Genomic DNA, 19543 nt, shown 5'->3' on the forward strand with positions numbered 1-19543 from the left:
TGTGTGTATATTCACTTTCCAATGGAGAAACATGTTAGAGCTAAGTAGACAGTTCTACACACATCCAACACCATTCAACTTTTAATTAAGGTTTCAGTCTAAGGGATAGCAACATTAGAAATATAACTGAGCCATAGAGCATATCATGTCACCGCACCAATGCCATATATTCAACTCTCAATCATTAATATAGCCTGAATGAAAATGGTGGACTTTGACTGATTACGTTGCTAATTCCACTAAACATTGGATAAGTGATTAAATTGTATCGGGCATCTGTGCTTCTCTGAAAGCACACTGAAACTGGTCATTTTTTTCCCCAGTTAAATTCACAGAAGTTGTAAGAAAACAGATTTTAAATTAATTTTATTCCTCACAAAAGTCAATTAGCTTACCTGTAAAGCTCTTCCAGATATCTTGAAAGCTAATATATTAACACAAACCTTTTTACATACACCCACCTTATTTCCATTAAGTAGGTTAAATTATCATTGAGATTAAATTAATCCTCAAGCCTACTGCTACATCGTATTCCACACATTGTACATGATTAAATTAAAAGCTTCAACCGAAAACGTGTATGCTGCCGACTTGGTCCAACCTCAGATTTCAGAAAACTTGCTAACATATTTTGCAAGCTGATGTTCCCAGAACAGTACTTATTGAATGGAAGGCACATCAAATAAGCATAACAGATTCAAAGTCTGCTGACTAGAATTCTGTTCAGTTAGAAAGGATGAGAATGTACTGGTGAAGCTGCAAATAAAATTTAGGGGCCCTCTCCATGTTAATAAAACACATGACCTACGGACAATCCATACACAAAAAGAAAATTGTATAGCACTTGACGAGCCTCTTGGCCTACAATCTCTGTGCCAAACTCAATGAAATCTCTATTGCCTGTAAATAATCTATCTCCCTCCATTCCCTGCATGCTTATGTGTGTCTCTAAAAGCCTTTTAAATGCCACTATCATATTTGCTTCCAAGACTACCTCTAGCAGCCTAATTCCAGCATCTCACACTCTTAAAAGCTGTGTAGAGAACTTGGGCCCATGCATCAATTTAAACTTTCCCCTTCTCTCCTTCAATGCATGCCCTTTTGTACTTGACACTTCTATCTTGAGGGAAAGATTCTGACTGCCCTCCTTACCTATGCCTCTCTTAATTTTATTAATTTTTCCTCTCAGCCTCTGATGCTCTAGAAAAAAAAAGCTTGCCCAACCTCTCCTTCATGGTTTTTACCTCCCAGTCCAGACAGCACCACCATCTCCCTAAGTATTTGGGATGGATATGCAGACTGCTGCGTGGCTACAGGCATCTTCTGCCAGATGGGAATAGGGCATTTCCATGTGCCATCTCTCCCCCTCTTCCATCAGCCAGAACAATTAGAGGCTGGATTAAGCAAAAAAAAAGCTGGGGGCACTGGCAGACTCACCCACTCACTAAGTCAGTGAGGCCAGTTGGTGGCCACTCTTCCTGCCTCTGCTTGCTCTCCCATCATAGCTGTTTCCAAGATCCTCTCCCACACACTGCTGTTGTTCGTTTCAGACTCATGAACAGATTTCAGGATTGGAATCCTGCCAAAATCTGGAGACAGCTATATGAGATTGGCTTCAGGGATGGATGATTTGCACTATAGGGTCACACTGGAAAAACTGTTGTTTTTCCACTTGGAACAGAGGAGATTGAGAAGGAATTTGCTATAGGAGTAAAAGCTCATAACTGATTTAAAGCAGGTAAATAGAAGGCAGTCTGGAGTGGACCGTTTATTGACCATAAGTTCAATGTTCAAAGTTCAAAGTCAAACTTATTATCAGAGTACATATATGTCGCCACATACAACCCTGAGATTCCTTTTCCTGCAGGCAAACTTAGTAAAACTATAGAACAGTAACTGTAAATGGGATCAATGAACAACACACTGTGCAAATGAAAATAAAAGTAAATATTAAGAACATGAAGTAATGAGATCAAGAGTCCTTAAAGTGAGACCACTGGCTGTGGGAACACCAGAAATAGAAAAAGTGTAGTTATTTCCTTTTGTTCAAGAGTCTGATGGTTGAGGAGTAGTAATTGTCCCTGAACCTTGCTGGTGCAAGTCTTGAGGCACCTGTACCTTCTACCTGATGGCAGTGGCAAGAAAACGGCGTGACCTGGGTGATGATGATCTTTGATGACACTGAGCTGAATCTACTACCATTGGCAGGATTTTCCCCTCAAAGACATTGCCGTACCATACCAGGCCATAATGCAGCCAGTCAACATGCTTTTCAGCACACATCTATAGAAATTTGCCAAGGATTTTGAAGACAGAAGACCATAAGACCTAAAGTTATATGGGCAGAATTAGGCCATTTGGCCAATTGAGTCTGCTCCGCCATTTTATCATGGCTAATCTAATTTTCCACTCAGCCCTAACCTGCTGCCTTCTCCCCATATCCCATCATGCTTTGACCAATCAAGAATCTATCAACATTTGCCTTAAATATACATAAAGAATTGGCCTACACAGCTGCCCATGGCAAAAATTTCCACAGATTCACCACCCTCTGGCTAAAGAGATTTCTCCTCACTTCCATTCTAAAAGGATGTTCTTCTGTTCAGAGATTGTGTTGTTACGTAACCTCGTAACCAGGTAACTTACCAGCAAAGACAGCGGGATCAGCTGAGTCGGATGCTACTATTTTCAAACGTTTTATTCAAAAAGGGGCACAAACATATGGTTAATACAAAACATTCAGATCATATACATCGTCAAAACTCAATCTAAAACACAGGTATAGTAATAATCAATCAGAAATAAGCTCTATCGTTGTCTAGGGGATAATACTGAGTCCAATTGAAATATAAAGAGTCACTCAGAAGTCTGCAGGCTTTTCCCTTTTGGGAACCGCTGGGGTTTCACATTGTGGAGAGAGAGAGATGGTTGAGAAAGGATAAACACTTGCCCATTGTCCTTACAGAGCAAATCCTTGGGATCAGGGGAGCAGGCTTCCCCGTTGTTAGTTAAAAGCGGTCTTCCGTTGGTTCCAGCCACAGATTCAAAATTTGGAATCTAACGCATGTGGCTTCCTTCAAAATGGCTTCCCGCTCCCACGGGAACCGGTATCGTGCTTCCTTGGTGTCTCCTTGGTGCGTCTGAGGGTTGTCCCCCCCCCCAGACCCTCCTTTATACTTCTTCACGGGATCGCAGGTGTCAATCAGGTTGCAGGTGATGCGATCTCTCTCTCAACCAGCCCACTTTGCCCGAGGGCTTTTCACGTGGTCTCCATGAGACAATAGTCAATGTCGCCTTTATTCTGCTTCTCGGGAGAATGTGGTCTTCCGCACGTCTCCCTCTCTCTCTCCCATTTCCTGTGTCTATTCAGCACGTCTCTCCCCCTCTTGGGTCAGTTGACCCCCCCTTGACTAGGGCTCTTGCGATTCTCACAAAGGAGGGGGCCGAGGTCATAACAGTGTCCTCCCACCATTGGAAATATACTCTCTGCAGCCATTTTATCAAGGCCTTTCAATATTCAACGGGTTTCAATTAGGTCACCCCTCATTCTTCTGAACTCTCGTGAATACAGGCCCAGAGACATCAAATACTCTTCATATGACAAGCAGTTCAATCTCAGAATCATTTTTGTGAACCCCCTTTGAACCCTCTCCAGTTTCAGCACATCCTTTCTAAGATAAGGGGGGTAAACTTGTTCACAATACTCCAAGTGAAGTCTCGCCAGTTCTTTTTAAATTTTCAATATTACATCCTTGCTTTTATATTCTAGTTCTCTTGAAATGAATGCTAACATTGCATTTCCATTCCTCACCACAGTCTAAACCAGCAACTTAACTTTTAGGGAATCCTGCACAAAGACTCCTAAATTCCTTTGCATCTCAGTTTTTTGTATTTTCTCTCTATTTAGCAGATAGTTAACCATTGCATTTCTTCTCACAAAGTGCATGACACTTTACTCAAACTGCCATTTCTTTGCCCATTCTTCTAATCTGTCTATGTCCTTCTATAGCCTCTCTGCTTCCTCAAACCTACTTCTCAATTAGTCTTCATATCATCTGCAAACTTTGCAAAAAAGCTATCAATTCCATCATCTAAATCATTGACATATAATATAAAAAGAATCAGTCCCAGAACAGACCCCTGTGGAACACCACTAGTCACTGGCAAACAGTCAGAAAAGGATCCCCTTATTCCCACTCTTTGCCTCCTGCCAACCAGCCATTGCTTTAACTATACTAGTATCTTTCCTGTAATACCACGGGCTCATAGCTTGTTGAGCAAGAAAATCCAAGTGCCCAACATCAACCAATTCTCCTTTTGCCTATCCTGCTTGTTAATTCCTCAAAGAATTCCAACAGATTGTGTCAAGCAAGATTTTCTCTCGAGTAAACCATGCTGACTACTGCCTATTTTATCATGTGCTTCTAAGTACCCTGAGACTTCATCCTTAATAATTGACTCCAACACCTTCCCAACCACTGAGATCAGGCTAACTGGCCTATAGTTTCCTTTCTTCCGCCTCTCTCCCTTCTTGAAGAGTGGAGTGATATTTGTAATATTCCCATCTTCCAGAACCATTCCAGAATATTGTTATTGTTGAAAGATCATTACTAATGTCTCCATGATCTACTCAGCCACCACTTTCAAAACTTGGGGTGTACACCATCTGGTCCCGGTGACTTACCTACCTTCAGACCTTTCAGTTTCACAAGATACTTCTTTCTAGTTGTGGTAACTTCACTCACTTCATGCCCCCTGACACCTGGAACTACCACTATGCTGCTAGTGTCTTCCACAATGAAGACTGATAAAAAGTACTTATTCAGTCTGTCTGCTATTTTATTGTCCCCTTTATGCTCTCTCCAACATCATTTTCCAGCAGTCCAACATCCACTCTCAGCTCTCTTTTACACCTTATGTATCTGAAGAAACTTTTAATATCCTCTTTAATATAATTGCCTCGCCTACTTTTGTTTTCCACCTTTACCTTCTTAATCACTTTTTTAGTTGCCTTCTTTTGGTTTTTAAAAGCTTCCCAATCCTTTAACTTCCCACTAATCTTTGTCCTCTCTTTGGCTTTTATATTGGTTTTGATTGGCCTTATTAGCCATGGTTGTGTCATCTTTCCTTTAGAATACCTCTTCCTGTTTGGGATGTATATATCCTGTCCCTTCCGAACTGCTTTGAGTGCCACGATCCCATGCCGAATCTCCGCAGACTCCTGAGGAAGCAGGGGCGCTGTCATACCAGGGTACAAACATTTAAAAATTTGGGCTACAAATCGAATCAGAAATGTTGAATTATTTTCTCTATGTTTGAGTTTGGGAAGTAACCTGATCTAAATACATGATATTAAGAGAAGCATAAACAGGGTAGGTAGTAACAGTCCTTTTCCCAGGGTGGAAATGTCAAACATTACTGGATGTAGCTTTTAATTTATGATAAGGAAAATTTAAAAGAGATTTATAAAACAGATTTTTTTTTTTTTTTTTTTTTTTTTTTTTTTTTTTTTTTTTTTTACACAGAGTGGTAGCTATATAGGATCTGCTGTTAGTGGAGAAAGTAGAAACAGATACAATAGCAACAGTTAAGGGCATTGATTATAGCTACATTGACAAACAAGGAACAGACCACATGTAGGCAAGTGTGAATTGTTAGATTACATTCCAGTCAGCAGCAACCTGGTGGGCTGAAGGGCCGATTGCTGTACTATACCATTCTATGTTATGTAAGGTGGGCACGTGTGAGAAAATCCCTGCATTACTCAGAGTTATTGGAACTGAGAGCCAGTGCAAGTAGTGGAGACAGAACAAATCAATGTCTTTAAAAGGAAATTGAATGCATGCAAAGAAAGTAATAGCAGGTTTATGGCAAAAATGCAGGCCAGTGGGACTGGCAGAGTGGCTCCACTGGGAGCCAGCATAGACACATTAGGCTGAATGGCCTCTTTCTGTGATTGAAATAGTCTTATTATGTTTAATTACTATCAAAATCTTTCATTTTTTTTTAGTTGTAATAATTCGCAATCCTCTCACAGAAGACTAGAAGGCACAAGGGTTACATTTTCATCTGACAGCATAATTGTCCAGTTTGGTTTTCCACTGACCATATCTCAGCACCCTATTTACCTCATACAGTCATAGAGTAATACAGTGTGGAAACAGGTCCTGTGGCCCATCTCATCCCCTCAAAATGCATTACCAGGTGAGTTAATCCCATTTGCCTGGGGTTGAGTCATTGCCCTCTAAATCTTTCCAACCCATGTACTTATCTAGATGGCTTTTAAACTTTGCTAATGTCCCTGCCTCAAACACTTTTTCCCAACTGCTCATTCAAAATATGTATCATCCTTTACATGAAAATGTTACCTCAGATGTCCTCAGCAACCTGGGTTCAACTCGATCTGTAAGGAGTTTACATTTTCTCCAATGACCACATGGATTTCAGCTGGGTGCTTTGGTTTCTTCCTATATTCTAATGATGTATGCGTGAATAGGTTAATTGAGCTTAATTGGATGCTGTTGGCTTATTGGACCAGAATTGCCTGTTACTATGCTGTATCTCAAAATATAAAATAAATAAAATAAAAATAACATGCTTTCACATATCTATGACCTTATAAACCTCTACCAGGTCATCACACAATTTCCTCCATTCCAGGGAATAAAGTCCTGCTCTATGCAACTTTATACTTCAGGCCCCCAAGTCCAGGAAAATTTCTGATAAACCTTTCTGCACTTTTTCTAGTTTAGTCTTTCCTAAAACGGAGTGACTAAAACTATACACAATATCCTAAGAATGGCCTCACCAATAACTGATATTTAGAAGTTATCTTTAAAATGTAATCTTGTACCAGGAGCACACTGGAGTTAACAGTGTTGTCATCTACCTGTTGAACAGAGCCTTCTCCCATTTAGATAACCAGGACTACACTGTTTTTGATTTCTCAAGTGCCTTCGATACCATACAGCCCTCATTGCTTGGGGAAAAGTTCCATTCAAAGCAGATTGGCACTTCCACAGTATCCTGGATAATGGAGTACTGGACTGACAGACGACAATCTGTGCAGTTTCAGAGCTGAGTGTCAGAAATGACAATAAGCAGCACTGGGGCTCCACATGGGAACTATATTGGCTCCCCTTCTGTTTACCCTGTATACTTCTGACTTCAGATACAACACCGAGTTATGTCATCTGCAGACTCAGCAATAGTTGGGTGTATAAAGGGCAGACAGGAGGATGAATATAGGGCCCTGGGGGAGGACTTTGTCAAATGGTGCAAGTTGAATCATCTGCAGCTCAACATCAGTGAGACAGGGGAGATGGTGATGGTCTTTAGGAAGACTAAACCTGCATTGCTCCCTGTTACTATTGATGGTGAGGACATAGATGTGATGAGGATCTACAAGTATCTGGGGGTGCACCTGATGACAGACTTGAGTAGACCACCAACACAAGAGGCCATGGACAAGGAAGACTAGAGTCACCTCTACTTCCTGCGGAGAATGAGGTTCTTTAGAGTTTGCAGGTCTCTCCTTCACATTTTCTTCCTGTCTGTTTTCATCAGAAGTCTTCTATGCGGTGGTGTGCTGGGGCAATGGCATCAACATGGGTGATGCCAACAGGCTCAATAATCTTATTAGAATGGCTGGCTCTGTTATAGGAGTCAAAATGGACATACCGGAGGCTGTGGTAGGACAAAGGAACCTCTGGAAAATCCTGGCCATTCTGGTCAAAATTTCTCACCCTCTGCATGCCACCTTGGCTGAACAGAGGAGCACTTTCAGTTATAGATTAAGACAAGAGTGTTATGTGAGGCCATTCTTACCCTCGGCCATGAGGCTCTACAGCGAGTGAACCTATGGCCAGGGAAGAGATGATCCCTCCTGTAGGACTGTTTACCAGAGCTCTGTTTGCCACACCCTGCTATCACGGACACATCATTTCTTATTTGGACGGTGTTAATATGCACCGATTACTGTATAATATTATGGGAATTCTTGCACTACCATCTTATCAATGTGAAACTAGAGATCTTGAAAATCTTGTAATCTTTGACTTATAAATCTTGTATTTCTTATCTTTAAGGTAACTTTTTTATTCTTTCTTACTTCTCTTCTAATATATGTGCACTGTGCACTTGTAGTGCTGCTGTGACACTAATTTCCTTTGGGATCAATAAAGTATATATCTTTCTTGTAAACACTGATAACTAGGTTTTTAAACAGTTAACATGGATTCTAGATGTATATTCAATATATTTACAGAACATACTTAACTGGCAAGCAACCAATTAATTACTTGTTAAAGTAGATGTTGTTAGAGATATTTCATTCACCACCATCATGTAGTCCTGGGTATGATAATAATGGAAGTTATCAAGATTGTAATCACAATAACAGCTTGTTAAACAAGTAACTAATGCAGAAGATCACACTGAAGATAAAATATGCTTCACCATAAAGCTATGCTATTTTCTACTCAATTCCTCTGCCGAAGTCAACAATAATTTATTATAAAGGAACTAGATTCATATAGCACCCTGAGTTGCTTTAAACCCAATAACATCCCTTCAAACTATGTTCACTGCTGTAATATTAAAATATTACTGAACCAACATCACTGTAACAGAGTAATTGATTGAATGTTGTATTTTCATCTGTAAGATGATGGATAGCTTACTTCATTTCTGTTTTTTAAGCCACAGAAGCCAACTTTAACAAGATGGTGACTTTTCAAAGGGTTTAGACAGAGAAAACAAACTTGTGTATATGTTTAAATGTGTGAATCACACTCAGGAAGTGTTATTTGCATTTGTATTTCACTGTGCCCATTTGGATCAAACGTAAAAATCTTCAACGTTTGTTTTTAACTCTGAATAAAACAAGGATTACAACATGCTCAAAGTCATGAGTCATGCATAATTTAAAGTGCTCCTGTATTTTTATAGACAGCCCCACCCATTCACAGTCATAGAGAATAATGGAGACATACCACACAGAAACTTAAATTCATGTTCATATTATGAATTTCATAAAACCATATTTATGTACCAAAATCTCACTACTAGCAGTTCATTGAACCATCTGTCCATTTCCAGTGTTGCTTCTGCCTATTGGGTCTTGGGGCCTGACCACAGATCATGCAATGGGGCAGGGGGTGTGTCTCCATGAGGATGCATGTATGCCAATAGTCTGCTTAACCTTTTCACCCAACTCCTATTTCTTGTCATTTCAAGTTACCATGGAAAGAAAGCTGTTTGATAGTACTGACAAATTTCCACTGATTCAGGCTGTGAATGACTTCAAGCTGCCTGCTAATTTGAGCAGGTTGTGAATTATTTAAAGGGAGAAAATTATGGTAAGATGTTTTAAAGAAAGGATATCTTGACTTTAATGAGCCCACAATTCAGCATCAGGGATTAAAAAAAAAGCAAAACAGAAGTGGTTGAAACCTATACTGTAGACGGAAGTCTATCACCTGCAAAACCAAAACCAAAAGTGAATGCTTTACAGAATCATAAATATTAAAATCTTAATGCTTCTCCATCCATATTATATTATTCTCAGTAGCAAGCATTTGTCCAAGGTTTCTGTTTGTTCTTATGCTATCTGAGCTTCATACAAATATGCTCCCACCCTAAAGGATGGCAGTTAGCTCCGTGACCAGATTCTGCTTGTTAGTCTGAAATTTGGATTGGATCTGGATTCTCCATTCTCTGAGGTCAACAGCATTTTGAATCTGGCCCGTAAACTGAAAAAGACATGAAGCACAAGTAGACCATTATAAAGTTTCAAACAAGAGAAAATATGCAGATGCTGGAAATCTGAGCAACACACACAAAATGCAGGAGGAACTCAGCAGGCCAGGCAGCACCTGTGGAAAAAAGTACAGGCCAAGACCCTTCAACAGGACTAGAGAAAAAATGCTGATGTAAAAGGTGAAAGGAGGGGAGAGAGAAACACCAGGTGATAGGTGAGATCTGGAGGGGAAATGATTAAGTATAGACATGGGAAGTTGATTCGTGAAAGAGACAGAAAGCCAGGGAAGAAAGAAAAGTGGGGAAGGGATAGGCGGGTAAGGAGATAAGGTGAAAGAGGGAAAGGGGGGTGGGAAATGGTGAAGTCGGTAGTGGTGGGGGGAACGGATGGTGGTATTACTGGAAGTTTGAGAAATCCATGTTCATGCCATCAGGTTGGAGGCTATCCAAATGGAATATAAGGTGTTGTTCCTCCAACCTAAGTGTGGCTTCATCACATCAACGGAGAAGGCAATGGATGGACATATCGGGATGGGAAAGGGAAGTGGAATTCAAATGATGGCCACTGGGTAGCCACTTGTTCTGGCAGACGGAGCGTAGCTGCTTGGCAAAGCAGTCTCCCAATCTACATCAGGTGTCACCTGTATACAGGAGGCCATACCAGGAGCACCAGGCACAGAGTATGAACCCAACAGACTCAAAGGTGAAATAAATGGTAATGAGGGAGGAGGTTTCTCTTGCAAGAATAAGTGCCAGGAAGCGAAACAAGTGCTGCACTTGTCCCTACACCTGCTCCCTCACTACCATTTAGGGCCCAAAACAATCCTTCCTCATGAGGTGACACTTCATCTGTAAGTCGGTTGAGGTCATTTACTGTGTTCATTGCTTCCGGTGTAGACTGGGAGACTACTTCACTGAGCATCTATGCTTCATCCACCAGAACAAGCAGAATCTCCCAGTGGCCACACATTTTAATTCCACCTCTCATTCCCATTCCGATATGTCCATCCATGGCCTCCTTCACTGCCATGATGAGGCCATACTTAGGTTAGAGGAACACCTCATATTCCATTTGAGTAGCCTCAAACCTCATAGTATAAACATCGATTTTGCAAACTTCCAGTAATGCCCCCCCACCATCACCCCCCCATCCCAACCCCCTCACCATTTCCCATACCCTTTTCCCTCTCTCACCTTATCTCTTTGGCTGCCCATCATCTCAAGCTGGTTCTTCCTCTGAAGGGTTTCAGCTTGAAATGCTGACTGTGTATTTTTCCAATATTAAGTTTGTTGTGTTCCATATCTTCACCAAAGGAAATGATAAAAAGTTATTAGATGGAACATCCCAACTCTATTCACCATATAAGCAGGTGACAGTCCATTAATTCATTTTATAAATCATTAGCTTCAGGCTCTCTTCATATTGATCTTCTGTGAAAGCAGACCTCATGTGATGAAACTTTGACTTTTAAAACCTTACACTGTTGTTTTACTTCATCTCTTCCTGACTTTCACTTTAATATTCCATGTTCACACTGCAAGGCTTGCACACTGGTATTGCTAGTACTGCTGCTGTTGCATATGTCCAGCCATCTGAGTTTGATCTTGTTGTCAGGCTTATCTGTGTAGAACTTGCATGTTCTTACTGTGACCACATCGATTTGCTCCCGTGTCTCAAAGGCATTCAGGTCAGTAAGTCAATTAGTCATTGTAAACTGCCCGTAGATTTTGGGTGAGTGATACGGTTTAGAAGCAGTTGATAAGAATGTGGGAAGAATAAAATGAGATTAGTGTGGGATTGGTGTAAATGAATGTTTATTACTGAATCAGTGGGTGAAGGGCATATTTCCATGCTATACTACTGCCTGAACTCCAGGAAGCACCATTCTAATTGTGCTTCTGCCAGTTTTGCAGACTGGGCTATTTATATAATCAACGTGCTCTGAAGAACAGTAGTTTTTAGAGAGTTATTTAGTAATAGAAACAGGCCCTTCTCACAATTTAACCATGCTCTCCAGTGTATCTTCCATTTACCTGCATTTGGCTCATAAGCCTCTATATCTTTTCAATCCATGCACTAATCCAAATGCCTTTCAAATGTTGTTATTTTACCTGCTTCCCCTTGCCCTTCAGGTCCCTTTTAAATATTTCCCCTCTCACTATGAACCTATGTTCTTTAGTTTTTGCTTCCCTTTTCCCAGGAATAGGCTGGTGCATGCACACTACCTTTTCCCCTTATGATTTTATAAACCTTTATAAAGTCACCCCTCAGTCTCCTACATTGCATGGAATATAGACCAAGCTTGCCAAATTTTTCCAGAAAACTCGGATCTTCGAATCCTGGAAACATGCTTGTAAATCCCTTTTGCATTCTTTCTAGCTTAATGATATTGTTGTTTCTACATTTTCTTGTTTTGTTGTCAGATTGTGTATCATAATAGCAAATGACTTTATGGTCAAAGGATTTCCTATAACTTTAACATGGTGACATTGTAAATATAATTCTCTCCTTCAGTACACTGGACAACAATTTTTTTTGAAAGTGTTGCTTCATCAGAAATTTTTTGTTTTTGATAGACCACTTGAAGTTGAACACAAACATAATTTCAGATGACCTGAATCATGTAGGAATTTTGAGAAACGAGAAATTAACTTTTATTGACTATAACACGTTTCATCGCATAACAGTGCTGACACTTTGCAATCATACAACTGAGCTCAAAACATTTTGTTGATGATTTTTATTTGTACTTAGTGTCTGAGGCTTCTCACTTAAGTGTCCAACAATAATCAGCCAGCGTTGATAGAATCCAGTTGCCCTGATACCATTTCTCCATGACCACAATGTCCTAGTGAAACCTTTCACCATGCTTGCCACTGACAGCACCAAGATTTGCAGGGAAGAAGTCTAAATGGGAATGCAGGAAATGAATCTTCGGTAACACATCACACTTCATGGTTTTGTATGCTTGAAGCATGTTGTCAACCAGCTGCATGTAGTTTGGTGTCCTGTAGTTGCCAAGAAAATATTCAACAACATCCTTGAATGCCTTCCTTGCGATTTCCTCTGGTCCCCCTGGAAATTCTTCTAATTGATTAACATTGATGACCTGTTTAATTTGTGGATCAATAGAAATGCCTTCCTTAATCTTGGCATCTGACTTGAATTATGAATTGAAATAACAAATACAGGCAATTTTTTAAAAAGGGTGGATGATGGGGTAATGTCATGGCGATTTTCTGATCAGCAGCCCAAAATGCTTAACGTACACACAAGATTATTCAGGAACAAATATCTTTGTTGTCCAGTGTAATTAGCACATCTCATGCAATGGGGGATACAAAATGTAAAGCCATATTCTCCTCAAGAAAGCTGCCAAGAAAAAAAAAATGGTTGGCTTAATTTATTTTCCCAATGGTGTCAGGCTCCTAATCGCCAAGCCAGAATTCCTTGTGTACCAACAAACAGAATTTCTATTTTTCAAAATATCTTATACTGTCCAAGTCCTCCACCACATGGATCAACATGTTGACAGCGTGTGAAGGATTGCGTGCTTCAAGGACTCCATCAGGCGATGCCAGCATAAAGTCAATCATGTCGGAATGGCTGTGGATGAGATGCCAGATGAAGATTGATCCAACACATGCTTCTGAACAGACTGGCTCACATCTACCCCTCCCAGGCCACACTTCAGCATGAATCAAGCCAACCAATTAGAAGAGTGAAGAAAAAAAAAACACTTGCTTATGAAACAACAACTTTCCAAGTGTCCATATGAAAGGTCCTGGCACAAAAGGTCAGCTGTCCATTTCCCTCCACAAATGTTGCCTGACCCACTTGGTTCCTGTTGTCACTTTTATTTTTGCTTCAGATTCCAGTGTCTGATCCCAAAGTTCTTCACTGCTAGTCACTTTCTCTTCAAAGTGACCTTTAGTTTCCCTTCAGTACTATTGTAAGTTTCCGCACTGACAAGTTCCACAAATATCACTGCAGACAACGATTGTGCATGCATATAGCTCAGGAGGTTGGTAGCAGTTGAATGAGGGTCCTTCCATTTCATGCCCAGTCTCACCATTCCCAATAGGGCAATGAAGCTACTTGGGTTTGTCAGAACAGAAAGGGGATGTGACATTGATCTGTGAAGGAGCATCCCAAGATATGTGAGACCTGGGCGTCAATGTGCTTGGTGAAATCCCATAAGCCCAATTATTTCTTCGTGGACAGAGCCATCACAGAATCATGGAGATGCACAGCACCGCAACACACTCACGTCATCCCACCATATCTATGTCACCCATTTGCACATAAAACTCTTCCCCCTCACTGCAAAATTATGCCCTCCTGTTTTTCACTACCCTGCCAGGGGAAACAAGGCAAACAGCAAAGGATAATCACGACTGAAACAATCAGGCAATCTTGAAGCATTTTGATATTGGGGTCTTTTATCCATTTCTTTATGAATTTTTCCTTCTAATGGACAGCACTGACTTTGTGAATGACACAAGTGCAATTTTTACCATAAACTTCTTATTGTGCTGCATTATCTATATTGCTCAGCTTAAATGCACCTCGATGAAATGTAGACCTGAGCCATAATTAGGAGGAGTTTGGGTCAGTGCATGGAATGACAGTAATGTGCTAAGACCTGGGAGTTGAGAATCATGTACTCAACTGTGCATGGTGTAATTGTTTGAGTACATTGCTCAATTTGGGATTCTTAATTCAGAAATATGCTCACACTTTGTACACGATAATAGTGTTCCTGTTACTTTTCATCTGTCATTTATGTAGAAGTAAAGTTGATTTTTTTTTAAACCTCCAAGTATTGTTTCAAACTAACTGTATTGTTGGAATTGGCAAACATTACTTGGTTGTATGCACATGTTCAGTTATTGTGTTATTTATCCAAAAATCTCACAGAAATATGATTACACAGCAAAGCTATAAAGTGATGCTTGCATGAGAACTTAAGAGGAGACTGTCAGAATGGAGTGGCAAAAAATGAGGCAGTACCAATCAAATCCAAGGAGAATGATAAGAAGCACTGAAGCTCATTTGGAGTATTCCGTGCAATTCTGGTCACAGAGCGATAGGAAGGTGTCATTAACCTGGAAATGGTGCAGAAAAGATTCATGAGAATATTACTTGGACTGGAGGGCTTGAGTTACTAGGAGAGACAGGAGAATCTTTTTTTTTAGCACCTGGTGCATAGAAGGCTAAGGGGTGACCTTATATAAATGGATAAAAACTTGAGGGACAGAGAGATGTTGAATGCACACAGTCTTTTTTTTTTTACCCCAGATAGGGAAACCTAAAATGAAAAGGCATAAGTTTAAGGTGAGACAGGGAAAAAAAAATTAAAGGATATCAGAGGTACAACTTTTTCACACTAAGAATGGTGGTTATATGTAATGAGCTTTCAGAGTGCAAGTGTGAAACTCAAAGGTTTCAGAGAGAAGGCACTGGTAACAGCAAGTAAGCTTTTTTTTGTCTGTAAATTCTTTCTTAGTTCAGTGTCGGCAGAAGGATGATTAAGGCAGTGGAATGCTCCTCTTGTGAGATGAGGAATTTCAGGGTATCTAACCATCTTCTTGATGATTACATCTGCAGGACTTCAACTCCTGACTGACAAGGTAAAAGACGCACTCCAGACCAACCGGGAGGCTGAAACCTGAAAGATGAAACTTTTTCTGAGGTGGTCACACACAGAGAGTAGATGGCTGATCACCAGGAGAAGGAAGGGGAGTAATCAGTCAGTGCAGGGTTCCCATGTGGCCATTCCCCTCAGTAACAAGTATACTCCATTGTATAGTACTGAGGGAATGACCTATCAGAACAAAGCAGCAGCAACCAGGCCAATAACACTCTGGCCAGTTCTGAGGCTCAGGAGAGAAGGGTAAGTTCAAGCAGAACAATAACAGTAAGAGACTCAATAGTTAGGGAGATGGACAGGAGATCCTGTGGCCGTGAAAGAGATGCTACGATGGTGAATTGCCTCCCAGAGATTCAGTTGTAGAGGGAGGTACAGAGGCTCATGTTTTCGAGCTGGTTGATTAGAACTGAGGGTATGATTGTGTTCAATGCCGAGCTGTAATCAATAAACAACGGTCTGATATAGGTATTGCTATGGTTCAGATGATCCAAGGCCAAGTGGAGAGCCAGTGAGATTGCATCCACTGTAGACCTATTGTGACAATAGGCAAATTGCAGCAGGTCCAGTTCCTTGGTCAGGTAGGAGTTGTCTCTAACTATGACCAACCTCTTAAAGCACCTCATCACGGTTGATGTGAGTACCACTGGGTGATAGACATTGAGGGAACTCACCCTGCTCTTCTTGGGCACTGGCATGATGGTGACCCTTTTGAAGTGGGTGGGAGCCTCTGCCATCTGAGCATTCATCCTTGTGGACGTCAGCCTCAGAAACAGAAATCACGCTGTCACCACAGGGATTCACACAGTTGGAGTTTTACTGTTCTCTTTCAAAGTTTGCACAAGAGGTGTTGAGGTTATCTTGGAGTAAAATACCTCAGCCATTCATGATGTCAGGTTTTGCTTAGTTGAAGATAATGGTCTGCAAACTCTGTCAGAGCTAACATGAATCTGATTCCACCTCTAACCTCAATCAGGATTGTTTTTTGCCCTTAAAATAGCCTTCTGTAGGCTATATCTGAACTTCTTATGTACTTCTGGATCACTGGTACTGAATGCCACATACCTAGCTCTCAGCAGTCAATGAATCCCTAGGTTAATCTATGGCTTTTGGTGAGGGTATGTTCAATATGTTCTCAAAGGCACACACTCATCTTCACAGATCTTGATAAAATTGGTGACAACTGTGGTGTATTTATTCAGACTCACAGCTGAATCCCTCAAAATTATTCAAGAAGAGAACCAAGGACAATCTTGGAATCTATAAATCAGAGAGTCTTATGTCAGTGGTAGGGAAGTTGCTGGAGAGAATTGTTAGGGATAGGAGTTAAGAGCATTTGAAAAACCATAGCCTAATTAAGGAAAACCAAAATGGCTTTCTGCAGAGCAAGTTGTGTTTTACAAACTTGATTGAGTCTTTTGTTAAGATGATGAGGGTAAATGATGAAGGTAGAGTTGTAGATGTTGCCTATGTGGATTTTAGTAAGGCATAATTTTGAAAAAGCTTTGGTGCTTTGCAAAAGGCTGAAGAGCTTTTTGTCAAAAACTACAATGTAAATGCTGTTAAAAAAAACAAAAATATATCAAGAAATATAATAATATGCCAACAAAACTGACAGAGAGCAAGACAGCATTCAAAAGAAAAAAGTCATGTGATCGCTGTGCGCAGGAACATTGTCCAAATCAGTGTTTCGCATATGGCAAAATTTGCTACAACTGCGGTAAGATTAATCATTTTTCGCATGTTGTAGAAGTAGAAAGAAGGAAAATAAAATGGAACAAGTAAATGCTGTGATTGAAGATGAACGTGAAGAATTTTATATAGATCTGCTTTATGAAATTGCTGACATGGAAAATATAAAAGCTGTAGCTGCAGTGTCTGTGACAATGAAACAGGAGGCAATCGATGATGTGAAAAAGCAGTGGGAGGAGGGAGTTGCTTCAATGCAAGCAATAATGAAAGAGACACTGACAGAATATGAGATTCAGACTAATCACCATCTAGAGCAAGAACGCTCACAGTGGACACAGTATAAGGAAGAAGTGAAAGCACAAGTAATGGAATTGATAAGTTTTATTGAAATGATGAAGTCTCAGCATTAAAAAGAGATTACACAGTTAATGAATGAATTAGATGAAGAAGATTTGTATTTCATTACAAATGGAAGTGGAAGGAATTAAAAGCTACAGTACTTGAAGAAGTACAACCCAGATCATACATGGTCCAAACAGAGGAAAGGGCAGTGGTAAGAAGAAATCGCAAAGACTTCAAGAAAGAGCCTACTTCAGAGATTCAGTTAACGGATGCAGACGAGACAAAACATGTAAATATTAACAAAACACAAGATCTGTGTGTACCATTTAAGAAGTCTGCTCGTGTTCATAAACCCACAGAGAGACTGATAGAGACTTGTTGAATCAAGTATTTGCTTTGATTAACATTGTAAATTGTTTTTCTTTTTAAGGAAAAGAAGATGTGGTGACATCACGTGCAAATAATGTGCCAGTACATGATTGGACAGAGCACTGAGCACGCGCGGGATTGCCAGAACGTTCCAGCACGTAGCTGGGTTAAGACGTGTTTGTTTATTACGATAAATAAAAGTTCTCTAATTCTTCCAGAATATGATTCTTTACTGTTAACCCACAGTATGTTTAAACAGAAGCAACATAACATTGTGGACTGGCAGAAAATACATCAGGGTATAGATCAAATGCAGGTATGAGCAGAGAAATGGCAAATGGAGTTTAACCCAAACAAATGTGAAGTGTTGCACCTTGGTATGTCAAATGTAAATAGACAATACACTGTTAAGAGCAAAGTTCACAGGTTGATAAGGTGGCTAAGAGAGCATATGGAATGCTTGTCTTTATCAGTCGAGGCATTGAGTACAAAAGTGTGTAAGTTATGTTGCAGCTTTATAAAACTCCAGTTAGGCCAATCCTGAGTATTGCATACAATTCCGGTTGTCCCATCATCGGAAGAATGCCAAGATTTAGAAGATTCGGAGAGGGTGCAGAAGAGGTTTAACAGCATGATGCCCAGATTAGAAGCAATAAATTATAAGTGTTTGAACAAATTTGAGTAGTCTTTTTCTAGAGTGGCGGAGGATGAGGGAAGATCTGATAGAGGTTTATAAGATTATGAGAGGCATAGATAGAGTAGACTGAATAGACAAACAGTATCTTTTTCCGAGGATTGAAATATCTATTGCCAGAGGTGAGAGTGGGGGAATTTTACAGGACATGTGAGGGGGAAGCCTTTTTTACACTGAGTGGTTGGTCCCAGTGGTAGAGGCAGATACACTAGAGAATTTTAAGAGATATTTAGACAGGTGCATGAATGTGAGAAAAATAAAAGGATATGGACATTGTGTAGGCAGAGGGGATTAGTTTTGTTGGCCATTTGATTACTAATTTACTTGGTTTGTCACAACATTGTGAGCCTTGTTCTGTGTATGTTCTTTGTTCCAGAGAAGGTGAAAGAAATAGGTACAATTACAATGTTTCAAAGGCATTTCAGCATTTAAATGGATAGGAGAGATGCAGAGAAATATGGGGCAATATAGGTAAGTCAACAAACAAACGTAAGAAATGCAATTACAACTCTATTGCACATTAAGACATGTAAGCAGGGCCAAGTTTCCAGTCGCCTCTCTTCCATGTAGCGGATTATGTTGAAAGTAACGGATTTGTTTCAAGTAATTTGTTAGCAGTCATAAACAGACATTGTTTAATAGACATGCAAATAAGTATAAGACACTCAAAGGCTTTGCAGAATCTTCACAAAACAAGCACTTGGAGCTAACAACCACTGGAAAGGAAATGAGAGAATTTAAAACCCAGAGGAATATAAAATGGAGTTGTTTGGCAAAGATCCTGTCTACTTTAATGAAAGGGTGTTTTATTACAACTGTGAGACTCAACTTTGAAGGTTGTGGGAGGAAGTCCCACTGTGGTGACACATGTGCATAAATGTAGGTGATGCACTTGCCTTTTGAAAGAGACATTAATCTGAGGTCTCATATTGTCTCATGGGAGAAAAAAATCTCACAGCATAGAGGAAGATCTTGCAGTTAACAGCAGAGTCCTGGTTAATAATTCTACCACATTATAAAAAACATACTGGTTTAT

The 19543-nt window shown here is 40.2% G+C and overlaps 1 protein-coding gene and 1 long non-coding RNA gene across 3 annotated transcripts in view; one reads left to right on the forward strand and one right to left on the reverse strand.

Moving 5' to 3' along the window:
• Nucleotides 1-19543, reverse strand: part of grid2 (glutamate receptor, ionotropic, delta 2) — a 1108967-nt gene that overhangs the window by 779441 nt on the left and 309983 nt on the right. The window lies entirely within an intron of this gene.
• LOC140726283 (uncharacterized) lies at nt 11290-18114 on the forward strand. Its single transcript, XR_012098601.1, has 3 exons — nt 11290-11447; nt 15270-15393; nt 17875-18114. It is a non-coding gene; the product is annotated as an uncharacterized lncRNA (long non-coding RNA).

This window comes from Hemitrygon akajei, chromosome 4, assembly GCF_048418815.1.
Source record: "Hemitrygon akajei chromosome 4, sHemAka1.3, whole genome shotgun sequence".
NCBI lineage: Eukaryota > Metazoa > Chordata > Chondrichthyes > Myliobatiformes > Dasyatidae > Hemitrygon > Hemitrygon akajei.